Source organism: Pan paniscus, chromosome 9 (genome assembly GCF_029289425.2).
Source record: "Pan paniscus chromosome 9, NHGRI_mPanPan1-v2.0_pri, whole genome shotgun sequence".
NCBI lineage: Eukaryota > Metazoa > Chordata > Mammalia > Primates > Hominidae > Pan > Pan paniscus.
This window is the reverse complement of record NC_073258.2, coordinates 52,001,028-52,019,556: the sequence shown is the minus strand read 5'-3', so window position 1 is coordinate 52,019,556 and position 18,529 is coordinate 52,001,028. Positions and strand designations below refer to the sequence as shown.

General features: G+C 37.0%; 1 pseudogene; it reads right to left on the bottom strand.

Annotated features, from left to right (window-relative positions):
• Window positions 1-279: 279 nt before the first annotated feature.
• The window catches only part of LOC100980747 (ATP-dependent RNA helicase A-like), a 63,614-nt pseudogene continuing 45,364 nt past the window's right edge, over window positions 280-18,529 (bottom strand).

Genomic DNA, 18,529 nt, shown 5'->3' with positions numbered 1-18,529 from the left:
AACAGTAACCATTTAGTGTTATACAATGTATTAGGCACATATAATATTAAAATCTAGGTCTCTATATTTCTAATTCTGGCTTATTCTCTAAAATGATTTGGCTTATTCTCTAAAATGAAGATTCTTAAGAAACATTTACACCTGATTCCAACATGACTGGCAAGACTTAGATCAGCTTAAATTGGCAGGTTTACATAACTGCACGTCTGTTCTTACAGAGAACAGAACGACAAAAAATGGAACAGAAGAAAATCCCTTACTAAATGTCAAGAATTGGTCTTACCTGTCAAAATGAGCTTGGCTGCAGAGGTGAAAGCAGAATCCGGGACGTACTCGGCCAGCTCACCCTTTCCACTGCTCAAGGTTTGTTTCTGATGTCTGTACTCTAGCATAGCTGGTCATATTGTTGTGAGCAGTGAAGAGTTTTACTTTCTGCCTACATAGGAAAGAGTGGTTAATTCTAAGACTCGTGTGTATTATCAATAACTATGATATATCCACTAATCCACTAAGTAGTGAATGCTTTCCACTATGTAGTTAAAGCCATACCTACTTGTGATGACTATTCATGAATGGCACAATAAGAATCAGCAATTTGACTGCACACTCCTATTTGTCAACCTACTAAAAGGCAATGTAACATCCACCTGCCACTTACCAGCTGAACTGCCTTGGTCAAACTTTCCATGCCATTACCTACCTTATAGAGTTTTTTTTGTAAACATTAAGTAAATTAACAAATGCAGTGCATTTAAATGGAATATGGCACATACACAAAAGAAAATAATTATTTAAGTCATCTCTGTTCAAAAGTTCAGTGTAAATTTTAGGATATCTGTATCTACTGATGCCTACGTGGTCCTTTTGAATTCCCAAGCAACCTCAGATTCCTTCAATGTTACATACAGAGACAGTTGCCACTAAACTACTAGGATTGGCACAGAATGCTATTCACCATTTCCTAAAATAGATGTTGGCAGCAAATTGTTTTCATTGTCAGGACAGACTAAGGGATTATATAGAGATATCTTGGGGCACAAGTTGGCCAGATATAACCAAGTTTCAACTTTTTTGTCCTTTCAATTTATCAATTACCATCTAATCCCTGTATATACACATAATGCCTCCTGGTATATTTTCCAGGCTCATCTCATACCAAAATGAAGACCTTTAATCCTTAAAGGAGTGTCCTTCAAAGTAGGATATTTGTTATGTGTTAAACACTGGTCATCTTTATTCATCAAACAGCATGCTATAGTATGGCAGTGATCAATGGAAACACCCAATGGGAAATAAGTGAAATACCAGCAACCAAGAACAATGAGAAGTAATCATCAGTTACCATTTCAAGCTTTGTCACTTTCTACCATAACTTATTTGCAGTAATCAACACAAATAATTACTCTTAATTATCAATTACCTATAATTCTATATAGATGCGCAATAATTTTGGAGATATAAGAACACAGGAGTTTAAAAATAAGATGTTTTTGATTCTGTTAACTGGTAAGAAGTTTCCAGTTGGTAATACTGGAACAGGTAAATAGGTTTCCCAGTAACTAACTGGCAGGAGCCAATGACATAAACAACATCATTTATGGTAATGCTTGTTTCAGCAATATTTGTGGACAAAATAACCTGTGAAGAAAGAAAAATTACACTCCAGAAATTATTCTTATTATGTACTTGAAACGACTGATTTGCTTATGTGTGTAACAAATGACAAGAAAATTACAGAAGTCCTAAGAAAATCACCCAATAACCAATTAATGAATAATCTACTAATCTCAGAAAGAGAAGACTCCTTTTTTCTTCCTCAATTTAGATGGGTTACAATTTTTTGGGTAGCTCTTTGAAGACCTGTAACATTTGTTTAATATCAACATCACTTCCAATCCCATCATTGTAATGTTAAATATTTACCTTGGTTACTCCAACTGGTACTGGATCCAACATTTTGCGCTGTTCCTCTGGAGGAATCTGAGAATGCAGAGGTAGAATCTGGTACTGATGGCTTCCCATATATAACAGTACAGAACAATCAGGGACTAAAAATAGGAACTGGTTTCAAACAGCTCTCCGTTATACATATTTTTTTTCTTCGAAAGTAGTGACAACACAAAATTTTGTTTTCACATACTGGCTAAGGCACTACCAAAAACATTCATTTTCACTCTCAAATATGTGAGAATTTAAAGACTCATACCAAAATGTGGATTCATTTCCAAATGCTTCTTCACAGTATAAATCAAATTCCAGACAGGCAAAAAAAAAAAAAAAAAAAAACAAAACCAACAGCTCCGGAAACGTTAAGAGTTTCAATGTACTTAAGTAGAGCTTTGATGAGTTAAAAGCGAGTTTCCTTTTCATTCAATTGAGACCTGCTCAACCTTGTTTCTGGACCATATTCATCACCACAGATCAAGTTGCAATTTTCCTGTAAAAAACAGGGAGACATATTTTGGACTGACTGTTACTACAGCTCATGACAGTTACTACAGTTCATGAGGTAAGTCTTCTAGATTTCTTCTAGTGACTCTAATGACTTATAATGTCATTATTTATTCTAGTTGACTGGTCATACACTACAGAATACAGAGAAATTTAATTTCCAAAAATGTAGAGCTTACATTAATATACTGAACTTTTCTACTAACTAGTATTTCTCACAGGATAGGACTAAAACTCAAGCACAAATTTTAAATTTGACTCAAACCTCTCATGGAGCCTTCTAAGGAGTATACTTCTTTCTTAATATTAGTGAAATAATGTGGCATTTTTCCAAAAAGTTTACATTAGAATCAATGATAAAACAAGTTGAGAAACAGTTGTTACAAATGGTCTTTTTCCTGCTAAATTTTCTAATCTGCTGTTCACTTACATCTTCAGATCTTTTGATTAAAAAGATATAATCTTAAGTTTTCAAGCAAATTCTGCATTGCTGGCTGTCTCTGTTTCCAGATAAACAATCCATTTTTAAACTACCGTTTGTCCAACTCTCAAGCACTACAATATAGGTCTTTTCTTTCCTGTTTCTCCTAGGAAATCCCTCTTTGCTCCCTGATTTAATACTCCGTCCACCTGATAATGTCATCTCCAGTCTCCTGTAGCTAAAGCTATAGCTGCTGTTTATAAACTTTATTGTACATACAGATCACCTGGGTATCTTGTTAAAACATAAATTCTGATTCAGTAGATCTAGGGTGGGGCACAGGATTCTGCCTTTCTACGAGTTTGCCGGGTTCTGCAGCCTACTGAAAATACTGAGTAGCAAAACTTTATGCAATGGTGTTGTCCATAACCATGCCTGGCCTTTAAACATTGTATTCTTTCTTTTTTTTTTTGACTTTTATGCCAGAAATAATTTAACTCGTGATAGAAAACAGCTTGTCACTGAACCTGTAATTTTTTGCAGTAAAATACATCGATTAATCCAAAGGCAGACATTATAGTCAGTTTTTTAAATTTTTTCTGTAATGCTAATAAGTTGCATGTTATATTAACTCATTTTTTCTCTGCATTGACAATTTGCCCACAATGGAAATTCTTCATGAAATTCACTTACATAATCATCCTCACCACCATCATCATCCGTATCCTTCTTCTTCTTGTCTTTTGGTGGAGGAACAAAGTGGGTCATCTGAATGCAGTCTTCCAGAAAATATTCTGCCAGGGACGATCCAGTCAGGTAAGTACTATCAACTTTCACAATGGAACAGACTCAAATTCATTTGCTAATTCATAGTTCAAAACTACTTTAATACCCCTCTAGTCTGATTCCTCACAAATGCCAAAAAATTCCAGTAGCAATAACCTTATTTTCCTAATCAAACTCAGTGTTTCCCTCTCTTAGACCTTGAAGGAAGGTGAAGTATCTTTTACACATGTTCCCACAGAGCCAGTTGGGGTATCCTCTGTGTATAACATTCAACCAAACACTTATCTGTACACTTCCATTGTGTCGGAGTTGTACATGGAAAGTAGTAACTTAAATAAAACAATATACCGCAGTCTATCCTTCCTCTATCAGTATGCACACATAAAATGGCTTCTAGTTAATCTGAAGAAGGATCTCAATGCAAGGACTGGAAGATCCGTTGATCAATTATGCCCAAGATTCTCAGATGGCCCCAGAATGTCTTTATAATTAAAACACCCTCTATATCCAAAGACTTCAAAAGTGCCATTCTCATCGCATCATATTAAGGGCACATTTTATCAATATGACCTACTCCTCATGATGTTAAAACTTGATCACCTGTGGTAGTGTCTGCCAAGTTTCTCCACTGTAAAGTTACTCATTTTCCCTTCTTCCCACACTGTACTCTTTAGGAGTTATTAAACACAGCTCACTCAGGGGTTAGGTAGTTCAGACCCACTTGTTTGAAAAATGGGGAGACCATTTACATAAATTATTTGAAATTATTTTGTAAGAGAGACTTGTCACTATTATTTTTATTAAACCACTTATTTACATATCAGTATAGACACATAAATATTTTACATTTTGGTAATCTAATACCACGTTTTTATTTCATCAAACTGTTCCAGCCTTGGCCATTGGGAACTCTTTCAGATTGGCTCCTGTATCCATTTATCCCCATTGCTATGGGCTTCTTTTAGGCACTACCTTACTTTAAGACACAAGATGTTCCAGACTCATTTTTGTATATTCTGTTTCATCCTAGAAGCAGCCATTTCTCCAGAAATATCTGGTTCCTTTAATTGGAGAATGGCATTAAAAACAAAATCTGGATGTGGGGCATATCCCTATCTATTGGGTGTCACTGCTTCTACTCCCACTCAGCACACAGAGCTAGAAAAAAATGTGTATGTATACTAACACATGTATCCACATGTATCTATATTTCTATACCTACCCATTTGTATCTCCATTTAGCTGAACACAAGTTCATGCTGATCCCTTTGAGTATAATCCGGTACCCTATGCTTTGTTCTGGCAATCCCACTTAGGTTTAACTTCTCTTTCTAGTAGTAAGAAACTGAGCTCCCAAGGCCAGGCACGGTGGTAAACGCCTGTAATCCCAGCACTTTGGGAGGCTGATGTGGGCAGATCACAAGGTCAGGAGCTCGAGACCACCGTGACCAACATGGTGAAAGCCCATCTCTACTAAAAATACAAAAACTAGCTGGGTGTGGTGGTGTGTGTCTGTAATCCTAGCTGCTCAGGAGGCTGAGGCAGGAAAATCACATGAACCTGGGAGGACGAGATTGCAGTGAGCTGAGAATGCACCACTGCACTCCAGCCTGGGCAACAGAGCTAGACTTCATCTAAAAAAAAAGAAAGAAACTGAGCTCCCACCACTTGCCATCCATTTACTTGTATGTCAATTCCAGTACACATGTACAGCAGTTTTAGAATTAACCTGTACCCCTGTGAATTACACTGGCTTAGCATGCTGGCACAGCCATAACGTCATATCTATCTACACTGTTTCTCTCTTATTTTCATGCCCTCAATTGAATGTGCCATAATTCATTTTTTCCCCAAAGCTACCAGATGACTATCCTAGGAAACTGTGATAACAACTCCTAAAGACAGTAAAGAAGGCTTGCCACAGTGGCTCTAGACTGTTATCCAGCACTTTGGGAGGCTGAGGCAAGCTGACTGTTTGAGTCCATGAGTTTGAGACTAGCTTGGGCAACATGGTGAGACCTTGTCTCTACAAAGTACAAAAATTAGCCAGGCACGGTGGTGTGCATCTGTAGTCCCAGGTACTGAGGAAGCTGAGATGGGAGGACTGATTGGGCCTGGGAGCCAGAGGTTGCAGTGAGCCAAGATTGCACCACTACACTCCAGTCTGGGCAACAGAGTGAGACCCTGTCTCAGAAAAAAAAAAAAATACTAAAGAACACTCACTTATCAGAAATATATAACCTTGACATACTTCCCTTAATCTTAATTCAAAATCTAGTTGCTCAGGCTCTAAAAAGTGTTCTTAATTTGATCCTGGCTGCTTAAACTCTTAAGAGTAATTCCCATAATTACATATATACCACAGTTATTTCCCTTTGACTATTCATTATAATTTTTAAAAGTTTGGCTTTATAAGTAAACGCCTGGAAACTTACTGGATATGCAAACTACTCAAGTAGTAAATGAAACCTGGTCTCACTTCTCAGACTGTACTCACTACTGTATAAAATCACAGACAAGAAACTCCTCAAAAATGCTATGATACATCTGATACTGTAATTTTTCCTGTATTTTAAGTATTCTTTAAATTATAACTCCAATTTCCAGGATTAAGAAAATCCAAACCCTACTGCACAGAAGATGTTCCTATCCCACCCCCACAATATTACCTTCAATTGGTTAAGTCCTCCCATAAACTTCAATGATGGGGCAATTGAAGAAATATTCACAGAACATGTTGGTATCAATAGTAGCAGACATAAGAACAATGTGAACTTCAGGATAAGCCTGAAACACATCATTCAGTACTATCAAAAGGAAGTCAGTCTATTAAAACACAAACACAAAATTTTTGAAATTACATTAACTTTATACAACAAACTATGCCTAAAGGAGTTATACAGCCACAAGATATCATTTAAATTCACTTTCTTAGATGGCTCATAGAAGTGCAAGATAAAGGACCACAGTGGGTCCTTTATCAATTTTTAAGATAACAATAACAATTTTTAAGAACAGTTGTAGCCTAATAGTTGTTGGAGATTAGGAATGAGTGCTAATGGCCGGGCTCAGTGGCTCATGCCTGTAATCTCAGCATTTTGGGAGGTCAAGGTGGGTGGATCATCTGAGGTTGGGAGTTCGAGACCAACCTGAGCAACAATGGAGAAACCCTGTCTCTACTAAAAATACAATATTAGCCCAGTGTGGTGGCACATGCCTATAATCCCAAGTACTCAGGAGGCTGAGGCAGGACAATCACTGGAACCAGGAGGGAGAGGTTGTGGTAAGCCGAGCCATGTTGCTCAGGCTGGTCTCAAATTCCTGGCCTCAAATGATCCACCTGCCTTGGCTATATTTTTAAATTTTATTTACTTTGTGGAAATGCATATTTTATGTTGTCTTGGGATTTCCTTTTTTACATACCACAACATTGCTAAGATTCATCCACTCATTACTATACTCATCCTTTCTGATGACAGTTTACTGTTGCTGTGTATGTATTTATCAGTTAATTCACTTACTCTTACATATATCTGGCTTGTTTTCAAGATTTACTAATGTGAACATTTACTACTATGAGCAACCTTGTTCAAGTCTAAACAGCAGTGCTAAACATATCCAAGTTTCTGGAGGTTAAGTGTGGGTATAGAATTGCCAAGCTATAGAGTATGTAACTGCTGAACTTCAGAAGATAACACTTAACTATTTTCCTAAGTGGTTCCATTATTTATATATCCCCATGAGCAGTGAATAAGTGATCCTGCTGATCCACATACTCTCCACATTTTTACAATGTCGCTTTTTATTAAATAAATGGATATAATGCAGTGTCTTCTTGTGGTCTAGACCTATACTTTCCCATTAGTCCCAGTGAGATTGAATATCTCCATGTTTATTAACCAAATGTTTCCTCTTCTATAAAATGCCTGTATTTTTGCTCATTTTTCTACTACGTTTTTTAAACTTTTCTTACTGATTTGTGGACGTTGCTTATATATTCCTGTACTAACATGTTGGAAACTTCTAGCTTGAGGTTTTCCTTAAAGTTCCTTTTGACTAAACAAATGACCTTAATTTTAATATGGAAGAGTACAGTGATCTTTTATTTCAAATTTAGTGCATTTCATGTTTTCAGCAGTCCTTTCAGAAGGTCTAAAACTATGCTGCCCAATACAGTAGCATTAATCTGAATTGAGATGTACTTTAAATGTAAAACACATTTGTTCAAACCAAATGTTGAAGACATCGTATGAGAAAAAACAATGAAAAATATCTCAAACATAACTTTTAAAATTAACTGTGTGTTGTAAATACTTTAGATATTCTAGGTTAAATATGTTTAATTTCACCTTTTCACCTTTTCAAATGCATTATTAGAAAAATTTAAATTATGTGGCTTACGTATTTCTTTTGGACAGCACTGTCTAGAAGATGCTTATTTATATTTTTATATTTTCTACTTCAGTGTTTGAAAAACTCTTTCATGTGTCAACACATTTAAAGTTCTCAATGTATATGGAGATGATGTTTGTACTTAGTTATGAGGTAGGGAACTTATTTCAAATACATTGAAATAACAATTAGTTTCCAGTTCCATTTACTTAAATGCTCACTCCCTAGCTCGCTGATATGGCATGCCACCATTATCTCATAACAACGTTGCATGTAACATACAACATACAATGTGTTTTTGTGCCCTGTCTTATCCCATCTATCAACCCATGTACCTCACTGTCTCGATTATTTTAGCTTCAAAACAGGTCTTGTTATCTGTAAGGCAAGATTCTCCATTCTGTTCTTCTTTAGAAATACTGGCTACTTGGGGCCATAAATCTATCTTATTAAGTATTTACAATCACCTCATCAAGTTGTATGGAAAACCTTGCTGGTATTTTAATTAGAATTGCATTCAAAATGTGGATCAACTTGAAAATAATTGATGTTATTAAATCCTACTATATATAAACATTGTCTGCTCTTTTTCAGTGTTTTGTAATAAAATTTATTTATCTTGTAAAGATCTTGCCTGTTTTTGTTGTTTATTCTTAGGTACTGAATACTTTGACTGCTGCAGTGTATTTTCTTTTTATTTTTTTCTAGCTATTCTTATAAGTATAAAAAAATGTGACTGCCTTTTTTATATTAACCTTTTATCCAGCCATACTGTTAAGTTCTATTATTTGTAGTATTGGTCTATAAGTACACTTGGGTTTTCTATGTAAGGTGACAGAACAAGGTAAGGTTTATCTTGAAAGAGAACATGAAAAGTTTCTGCAGGCTGGGCAAGGTGGCTCACACCTGTAAATCCCAGCACATTGGGAGGCCAAGGCAGGCAGATAACCTGAGGTCAGGAGTTCGAGTCCAGCCTGGACAACATGGCAAAATAGTGTCTCTACAAAAAATACAAAAATTAGCTAGGTGTGGTGGCGGGCACCTACAATCCCAGCTACTCATAGGCTGAGGCAGGAGAATCCCTTGAATTCTGCAGCAGAGGGTGCAGTGAGCTGAGATGCAGCAACTTCACTCTAGCCTGGGCTGAAGAGTGAAACTCCAATAAAAAAGAAGACAAAACTGGGCTGAAGTGGACAAGACAGGACCAGGCCTGAAAAGCCCAGACAGGACCATACCAAACCAGACCAGACCCGACAAAACTGGACTACACTGAAGTGCACTGGACCAGACTGGACCAAAGCGGGCAAGACCGGGCCAGACTGCATAAGACTGGTCAGGACTGGACTAGGCCAAACCAGACAAGACCAGTCAGGACTGGACTGAACCAGACTGGACCAGAACAAACCAGACAAGACTGCGCCAAACTGGACAAGACTGGTAAGGACCAGGCTGAACCGGCCAAGACCAGACCAAACTGGACAAGACCAGTCAGGACCGGAAAAGACTGGGCCAAAATGGATAAGACTGGTCAGGACCAGATGAAAATGGACAAGACTGGACCAGACCTGGCTGAAACATGTAAAACTGGTCAGGCCTGGAGTGAACCAGACCAGACTGGACTGAACTGGACCAAACCGCATAAGACTGGACAGGACTGGACAAGACCAGGTCAAACCAGACAAGACTGGGCTGAACTGGATAAGACTGGTCAGGACTGGACCAAAACAGACATACTGGACCAGACTGGATTGTACTGGATAAGACTGGTCAGGACTGGACAGAACCAGACCAGAGCAGACCAAACCAGTTAAGACCAGAAGGACTGGACAAGACTGGACCAAGCCAGACAAGACTGTGCTGAACTGGATAAGACTGGTCAGGACCGGATGAAACTGGACAAGCCTGGACCAGACCAGTCAGGACTGGACTGAACCAGACCATTCCAGACCGAACCAGATAGGACAAGACTGGGCCAGACTGGATAAGACTGGACAGGACTCAACAAGACTGGACCAAACTGGACAAGACCAGGCCAAACTGGATAAGACTGGTCAGGACTGGACCAGAGCAAACTGGACAAGACCACACCAGACCAGGCCAAACCAGATAAGACTGGTCAGGACTGGACTGAATCAGACCAGAATGGACCAAACCAGATAAGACTGGAGAGGACTGGACAGGACCAGACCAAACTGGACAAGACCATGCAGATCTGGATAAGACTGGTCAGGACTGGACCAAACCAGAGAAGACTGGACCAGACCTGTGAGGACTGGACAGAACCAGACCAGACCAGATCAAATCCAATAGGACAAGACTGGGTCAGACCAGATAAGACCAGACAGGACTGGACAAGCCTGGACCAAACCGGACAAGAGTGGGCCAATCTGGATAAGACTGGTCAGGATCAGACCAGACCAAACTGGACAAGACTGGGCCGAACTGGATAAGACTGGTCAGGAATGGACCAAACTGGACAAGACCAGCCTGGGCCAGACAAGACTGGACCAAAATGGACAAGACCAGATAAGACTGGTCAAGACCAGACAGAACTGGACAGAAGAAGACCAGACCAAACTGGACAAGACCAGGCCAAATATGATAAGACTGGTCAGGACAGGACCCTACCAAACTGGCAGGACAGGAGCAGACCAGACCATACTGGACAAGTTTTCACAGACCCTTCCACGTTGGCTTCCCAAAGTGCTAGGATTACAGGCGTGAGCCACTGCACCTGGCCCAGACTTACATCCTAAGTTTCTTAAGCTGACCACAACCACTTACTGTTTTAGAAAAATACCAAGGATAATCCATGACATTATTCCAGTGTTTGGAATAATTTAAACCCTAAGAACATTGCTAGATAAACAAGCAATTAAAGATAATATAGAAACATTTGTCAATTAAGTTAATTAGGAAAAACCTATAAAGTTTCCAAGAGAATATAAAGGACAAAAGAGCAAAAATTTTGTCCTACTGAAAACTTACATAATTTACAGTCATGATAAACCATCCAAACCAGTCTTATCTGCTTCAGCTTAGCTTTGCCAAAACTCAAGATGTTTAACAAAAACTGATATAAAAGTAAGAGGAGAAATTTTTAAGAAATGCTTTGAGGACAGGTGGATGGATCACCTGAGGTTAGGAGTTTGAGACCAGCCAGGCCAACATGGTGAGACCCTATCTCTACTAAAAATACAAAAAGTTAGCCAGGCCTGGTGGCAGGCACCTGTAATCCCACCTACTTGGGAGACTGAGGCAAGGAGAATCACTTAAATCTAGGAGGCAGAGGTTGCAGTAAGCTGAGATTGCACCATTGCACTCTAGTCTGGGTAACAAGGGTCAAAATAAAAAAAAAAAAGAAAGAGAAAGAAAAAAACAAGAATTAAAAGAAGTCTTAGAGATTATCATGAGATCTAAAACCCAAATTCTTTTATTAACCTTATTTTTAGATTAATTTTATTATATAGAAAGTGCATTAAATAATGTCACATTTCAAGCATAACAGTTAATTTTTTTGACTGCTATGCTTGAAATTTGGAAATTCCCAATCCCTGGAAACTACTGATCTGACTTTTGTCATCACATATCAGATTTGCTTTTTTCTAAAATTTCATATGCATAAAATTATATGGCAGGTATTATTGTCTCCAGTTTATTTCTTTTAGAATAATGTTTTAAAATTTATCCATACTGATGGATGAATCAGTACTTTATTTCTTTTTGTTGCTGAGTATTATTCAATTTTATGACTTGTGATATTATGAAATATATATTTGGTCTTCGACCCCCTTTCCTGGCATACAACTCTTAAAACACTTAGAAACTCGGAAGTGATGTCTTGTGTTTGCTAATTATTGACTGAACTTATGGCTAGTGGCCTGTGGGTAACTTCAGAATGGGGGTTGGGAGAAGAAAAAAAAAAAAGAAAAAAAAATCTTTGAGTCACTGGCGGCAGTTTAAAAAGCATGCTGCCCATGCACTGAAACCTTTGTAAGACACTATAATACTTGGCTTGGATATAATTTCATATCATTTAATTGCATAGCAATTAATTTTACACCAGTTTTGCCAAGGGCTAAAAGAGGGATTGGTTGGAAATAAATTATAGTTTCTTCCCAATTTTGGCATGATTCTCATTAACATCTGAAAAGATCAGAGCTGAAAACATCTGAAAAAACTCTGTTAATTATTTTAAAATAAACACTATAGGCTGGACACAATGGCACATGCCTGTAATCTCAGCATTTTGGGAGACTAAGACAGGTGGATCACCTGAGGTCAGGAGTTCCATACCAGCCTGACCATCGTGTTGAAACTCTGTCTCTACTGAAAATACAAAAATCAGTCAGGCATGGTGACGGGCGCCTGTAGATCCAGCTACTCAGGAGGCTGAGGCAGAAGAATTGTTTGAATGTGGGAGGAGGAGGTTGCTGTGAGTTGAGATTGCACCATTGTACACCAGCTTGGGTGACAGAGCAAGACTCTGTCTCAAAACAACAACAAAAAAAGCCATTATAAAATCTATCATAAACTTCCAATCCAAAGAAAAACGAATCATAAAAATTCCATCAGCTATTTAGTCATAAATCATTAGTTCAATTTGCTGAAATATGCCAGCTATTACTGATCACTGCAGTTACACTTTACAACATAGGTCTTCACTTCCAGAATGCTTTCTGTAAAGTTTAACAATAAAGAAAAAAAATTTAACAATCTTGCTAAAAAAAAGATTTTCAACATCTGAGTGATTGAAGTTCGTGGTTTTGATAATGATAAAAACAGGGGAAAGGGAAAACAAATCAAAGACATTCTAATGATTTCTCTTAGAAATAGTAGAATTAGTACCTTACTGTACCTCTCAAGTTACTTACATTAATGTCTCTTTCATGTATTTCACCTACAGTTACATGACTGATTCCTCAAATGCCTGATTCTAATTTTCTTAGGAGAAGAACTTCAAAAGAAAAACAATCAACCAACTGTAGAAAAGTTCAAAGAAGCAAATGTCTGGACAGTTATCTATATTTCAACTAAGATACCCCAGCATCAATTTAAAAAATAATCACGTGTACATTTAAACTATTAAAAAGGTGATAGTACACTATGAAATATAGTTTTTTCACCAATTTTATGATTTCATTTTCTCTAAGCTACAAGATCTAATGGGTATATCATACTTACCATGAAGGAAAAAACTGCCAAAAGTTTTATTTAAACAAGAAATCTGAGACTGACTCATTATTTCTTTCCAGTCATTCTGTTCTGCTATCAAGTTTTTTCACAAACACCACAATATAAACCCCAAATGAAATTTGAAAATATATTACTGACCTACAGTACAAAACGTTATACTGGCATGAAAATGAGGGAGTATAGACTCAATTCGAACAGTGTATCCACAGCTTTTTCCAGTCTCTTCTCCTCTTTCAAATGCAACTCGCTCTGCCACAGAAACTGCACTGATTCTTCTGGGCTGAGACAGTAAAAAAGAAAAGTGACTTAACAACTACAAAGTTAGATACACTTGTTTATTAGCATTTTTGGATTATTGTAGTAAATCTGTCCTACTGCCAGCTGAATAATTAACAGAAACAATAAATGTACAAAAAATACTATTGGTTTCTATGGCAGACACTTTAAAAATGTTGGTTTTAATTTTCTACATAAAATGATTCTATAATTTGTCATTGCCTCCAACTCTTAAATAGTGTTCACAGTGATTTTCCAGTAGGGAACAGGGCATAGCATACGTAGGGAGGTTTGTCTTCATAACTGATCACCACACTAAAAACATAGTTTCAGAAAATTATTTAACTGAGACCTATGGTAATCAGAAAGATAAACAATTGCCTTTTAGCCATCTGTACTGTGACCACCTTCTGCTCACTTATTAACTCAGTAATCAAACATTCAATGCACTTTTGCATCAGATGCTAGAGATAGAAAACTGAAATCACTGTTTTTGATAAGCTCACACAGCAGGAAAAACTGTGTGTATTGCTATTTCCAACAATCAGTCTGCAAAACTCTAAGGAGAATGCTATAATATTTAAGTGAAGGACGTTTTTATGAAATCTCTTCTGAGGTGTTCCATGTCTTTTAAGTACAAAAGCAATCTATGCTTGGTGGATACTATGAGGACATGCCTAATGTACAGCTAAAAGAGATACATGAAGATTTATATACTGTATGCTTCTAAGTTGACTTGGATTTGATTTTGTCTAAAAGTTCCTGATGACAGAGTAGATTTCAGTTCCTTGCTTGAGCAAACTTTTTCTGAATATCATATTTACTTAAGTACCTATTTGATATCTCAGGTTAGGACATGACTAGGAAACTAGAGGCTGATATAATATTTAACATAAAACATGACTTTAATTTCTATTCTCCTAATACAAGAGTTAATTAGGGTATGAGGCTAGTAACATGTACAAGTCCACTATAACCTGGCTAATATTTATCTTGCATGCAAAGATAAAAGAGATTGAAAGCTACTTTGTTGAACACACTGTGTAGAATTTTGGTAGCTTTTACTGATCACTATCTTCTTTGTACTAAACAATTCTTTCAATAATCTTATTTAGCAATGGATAAGGAATTTTCCAGCTTGTCACCATTTTTTGAAAGAAGCTCCCAAATATCCATACAAAGAATGTACAAAAAGAGTGTTTCCAAACTGTTGAATCAAAAGAAAAGTTTAACACTGTGAGGTGAATGAACACATGGCAAAGCGATTTCTCTGATAGCTTCTTTCTAGTTTTTGTCTTACGTATTCCCTTCTTCATCATTGGCCTCAATGAGGTCAAAATGTCCATTCGCAGAATGTACAAAAACAGTTTCCAAACAGCTGAATCAAAGGAAACATTTAACTCTGTGAGCTGAATGCACAAATCACAAAGCAGTTTGGCGGAAAGCTTTTTTCTAGTTTTTATCTGAAGATATTTCCTTTTTCACCATAGGCCTCAATGTGTTCCCAAATGTCCTTTCGCAGATTCTATTAAAACAGTGTTTCCAAACTGCTGAATCAAAAGAAAGGTTTAACTCTGTGAGATGAATGCACATATCACACGGTAGTTTCACAGAAATCTTCTTTCTAATTTCTATCTGAAGATATTTTCTTTTTGACCATAGGCCTCCATGTGTTCCCTAATGTCCTTACGCAGATTCTACAAAAAAAAAAAAAAAAAAAGTTTCCAAACTGCTAAATCAAAAGAAAGGTTTAACTCTGTGAGAAGAATGCCCACATCACAAAGTGGTTTCTCAGATAGCTTCCTTCTAGTTTTTATCTTGGGTATTTCCTTTTTCACCATTGGCCTCAATGAGTCCCCAAATGAACATTCAGAGATTCTACAAAAACAGTGTTTCCAAACTGCTGAATCAAAAGAAAGGTTTAACTCTGTGAAATGAATGCACACATCAAAAAGTGGTTTCTCAGATAGCTACTTCTAGTTTTTATCTTGGGATATCCACTTTTTCACAATTGGCCTCAATGAGATCCCAAATGTCCATTTGCAGAATGTACAAAAACAGTGTTTACAAACTGCTGAATCAAAAGAAAGGTTTAACTCTGTGAGATGAATGCACACATCATAAAGGGGTTTCACAGAAAGCTTCATTCTAATTTTTATATGAAGATATTTTCCTTTTGATTGTAGCCCTCAATGTGCTCCCAAGTGTCCATTTGCAGAATCTACAAAAACAGTATTTCCAAATTACTGAATCAAAAAAAAGGTTTAACTGAGTGAGATGAATGCATACATCTAAAGCAGTTTCTCAGTTAGCTTCCTTCTAGTTTTTATCTTGAGATATACAATTGTTCACCATTGGCCTCAATGAGCTCCCAAATGTCCATTTGCAGAATGTACAAAAAGAGTGTTTCCAAACTGCTGAAACAAAAGAAAGATTTAATTTCTGTGAGATGAATGCACACACCACAAAGCAGTTTCACAGATAGCTTCTTTCTAATTTTTATCAGAAGGTATTTTCTTTTTGAACAGATGCCTCAATACGCTCCCAAGTGTAAATTCACAGATTCTACAAAAACAATGTTTACAAACTGTTAAATCAAAAGAAAGGTTTAACTCTGTGAGATGAATGCACACATCACAAAGAAGTTTCACAGAAAGCTTTTTTCTAGTTTTTATCTGAAGATATTTTATTTTTGACCATGGGCCGCAATGCACTCCCAAATGTCCTTATGCAGATTCCACAAAAACAGTGTTTCCAAACTGCTGAATCAAAAGTAAGCTTTAACACTGTAAGATGAATACACACATTACAGAGCGGTTTATCAGATAGCTTCCTTCTAGTTTTTATATTGGGATATTCATGTTTTCACCATTGGCCTCAATGAGCTCCCAAATGTCCTTTTGCAGAATGTACAAAAAGAGTATTTCCAAACTGTCAATCAAAAGAAAGGTTTAACTCTGTGAGATGACTGTACACATCAGAAAGGAGTTTCACGGAAGGATTCTTTCTAGTTTTTATATGAAAATATTTTCTTTTTGACCACAGGCCACAATGTGCTCCCAAAAGTCCTTTTGCACAATGTACAAAAACAGTGTTTCCAAACTGCTGAAACAAAACATAGGTTTAACTGTGTGAGCTTAATTCACACATACCAAAGCTGTTTCTCATATAGGTTCTTTCTTGTTTTTATTTGGGAATGTTTGCTTTTTCATCATTGGCCTCAATGAGCTCCCAAATGTCCTTCCAGAGATTCTACAAAAACAATGTTTCCACACTGCTGAATCGAAAGAAAGGTTTAACTCTGTAAAATGAATGTACACATCACAAATCAGTTTCTCAGATGGCTTCTTTCAAGTTTTTATCTGAAGATAATTGCTTTATCACCATAAGCCTCAAAGCCCTCCCAAATGTCCTTTCGCATATTCTACAAAAATAGTGCTTACAAACTGCAGATTTAAAAGAATGGTGTAACTCTGTGAGATGAATGCACACATGACAAAGCAGTTTCTCAGATAGATTCTTTCTTGTTTTTGTCTGGAGATAGTTGCTTTGTCACCATAGGCCTGAATGAGCTCCCAACTGTCCTTTCTCAGATTCTACACAAACAATGTTTCCAAACCACTGAATCAAAACCTAGGTTTCACTGTGTGAGCTGAATGCACACATAACAAAATTGTTGTTCAGATAGCTTCTTTCAAGTTTTTACCTGAAGATATGTGCTTTTTCAAGATATGCCCCAAAGCGCTCCCAAATGTCCTTTCGCAGATTCTTCAAAAACAGTGTTTCCAAACTGCTGAATCAAAACATAAGTTTAACTGTGTGAGCTGAATGCACAAACAACAAATCTGTTTCTCAAATAAGCTTCTTTCTAGTTTTTGTCTGGGGATATTTTCTTTTTCACTATTGGTTTCAATTAGCTCCCAAATGTTCTTTTGCAGATCCTAAAAAAAATAATGTTTCCAAACTGATTAATCAAATGAAGAGTTTAACTGTGTGCAATGAATGCACACGTCACAATGCAGTTTCTCAGATAGCTTCTTTCAACTTTTTATCTGAAGACATTCGCTTTTTCTCTGTAAGCCTCAAAGTGCTCCCAAATGTTCTTTCACAGATTCTAAGAATACAGTGTTTCCAAAGTGCTGAATCAAAAGAATGGTGTAACTCTGTGAGATGAATGCACACATCACAAAGCTCTTTCTCAGATAGTTTCTTTCTTGTTTTTGTCTACAGATATTCGTTTTGTCACCATAGACCTGAATGAGCTCCCAAATGTCCTTTCTTAGATCCCACAAAAACAGTGTTTCCTAATTGCTGAATAAAAACGTAGGTTTAACTGTGTGAGCTGAATGCAAACATAACAAAGTTGTTTCTCAGATAGCTTCTTTCAAGTTTTTATCTAAAGATATTTGCTTTTTCATCATAAGCCTCAAAGCGCTCCTACATGTCCTTTTGCAGATTCCTCAAAAACAGTGTTTCCAAACTGCTGAATCAAAATATAGGTTTATCTGTGTGAGATGAATGCACACATAAAAAGATCTGTTTCTCAAATGGCTTCTTTCTAGTTTTTATCTGGGGATATTTGCTTTTTTACCATTGGCCTCAATGAACTCCCACATGTTCTCTTGCAGATTCTACAAAAACAGTGATTCCAAACTGCTGAATGAAAAGAAAATTTTAACTCTGTGAGATGAATTCACACGTCACAATGCAGTTGCTCAGATAGCTTCTTTCATGTTTTTATGTGAAGACATTTGCTTTTTCAACATAAGCCTTGAAGCACTCCCAAATGTCCTTTCGCAGATTCTATGAAAACAGTTTTTCCAAACTGCTGTATCCAAAGAAGGGTTTAAACCAATGAGATGAATACACACATCCCAAAGCAGTTCCTTAGATAACATCTTTCTGGTTTTTAACAGGAGATATTTGCTTTCTCACCATTGGCCTGAAGGAGCTCTCAAATGTTCTTTCTCAGATTCTACAAAAACAGTGTTTCCAAACAGCTGAATC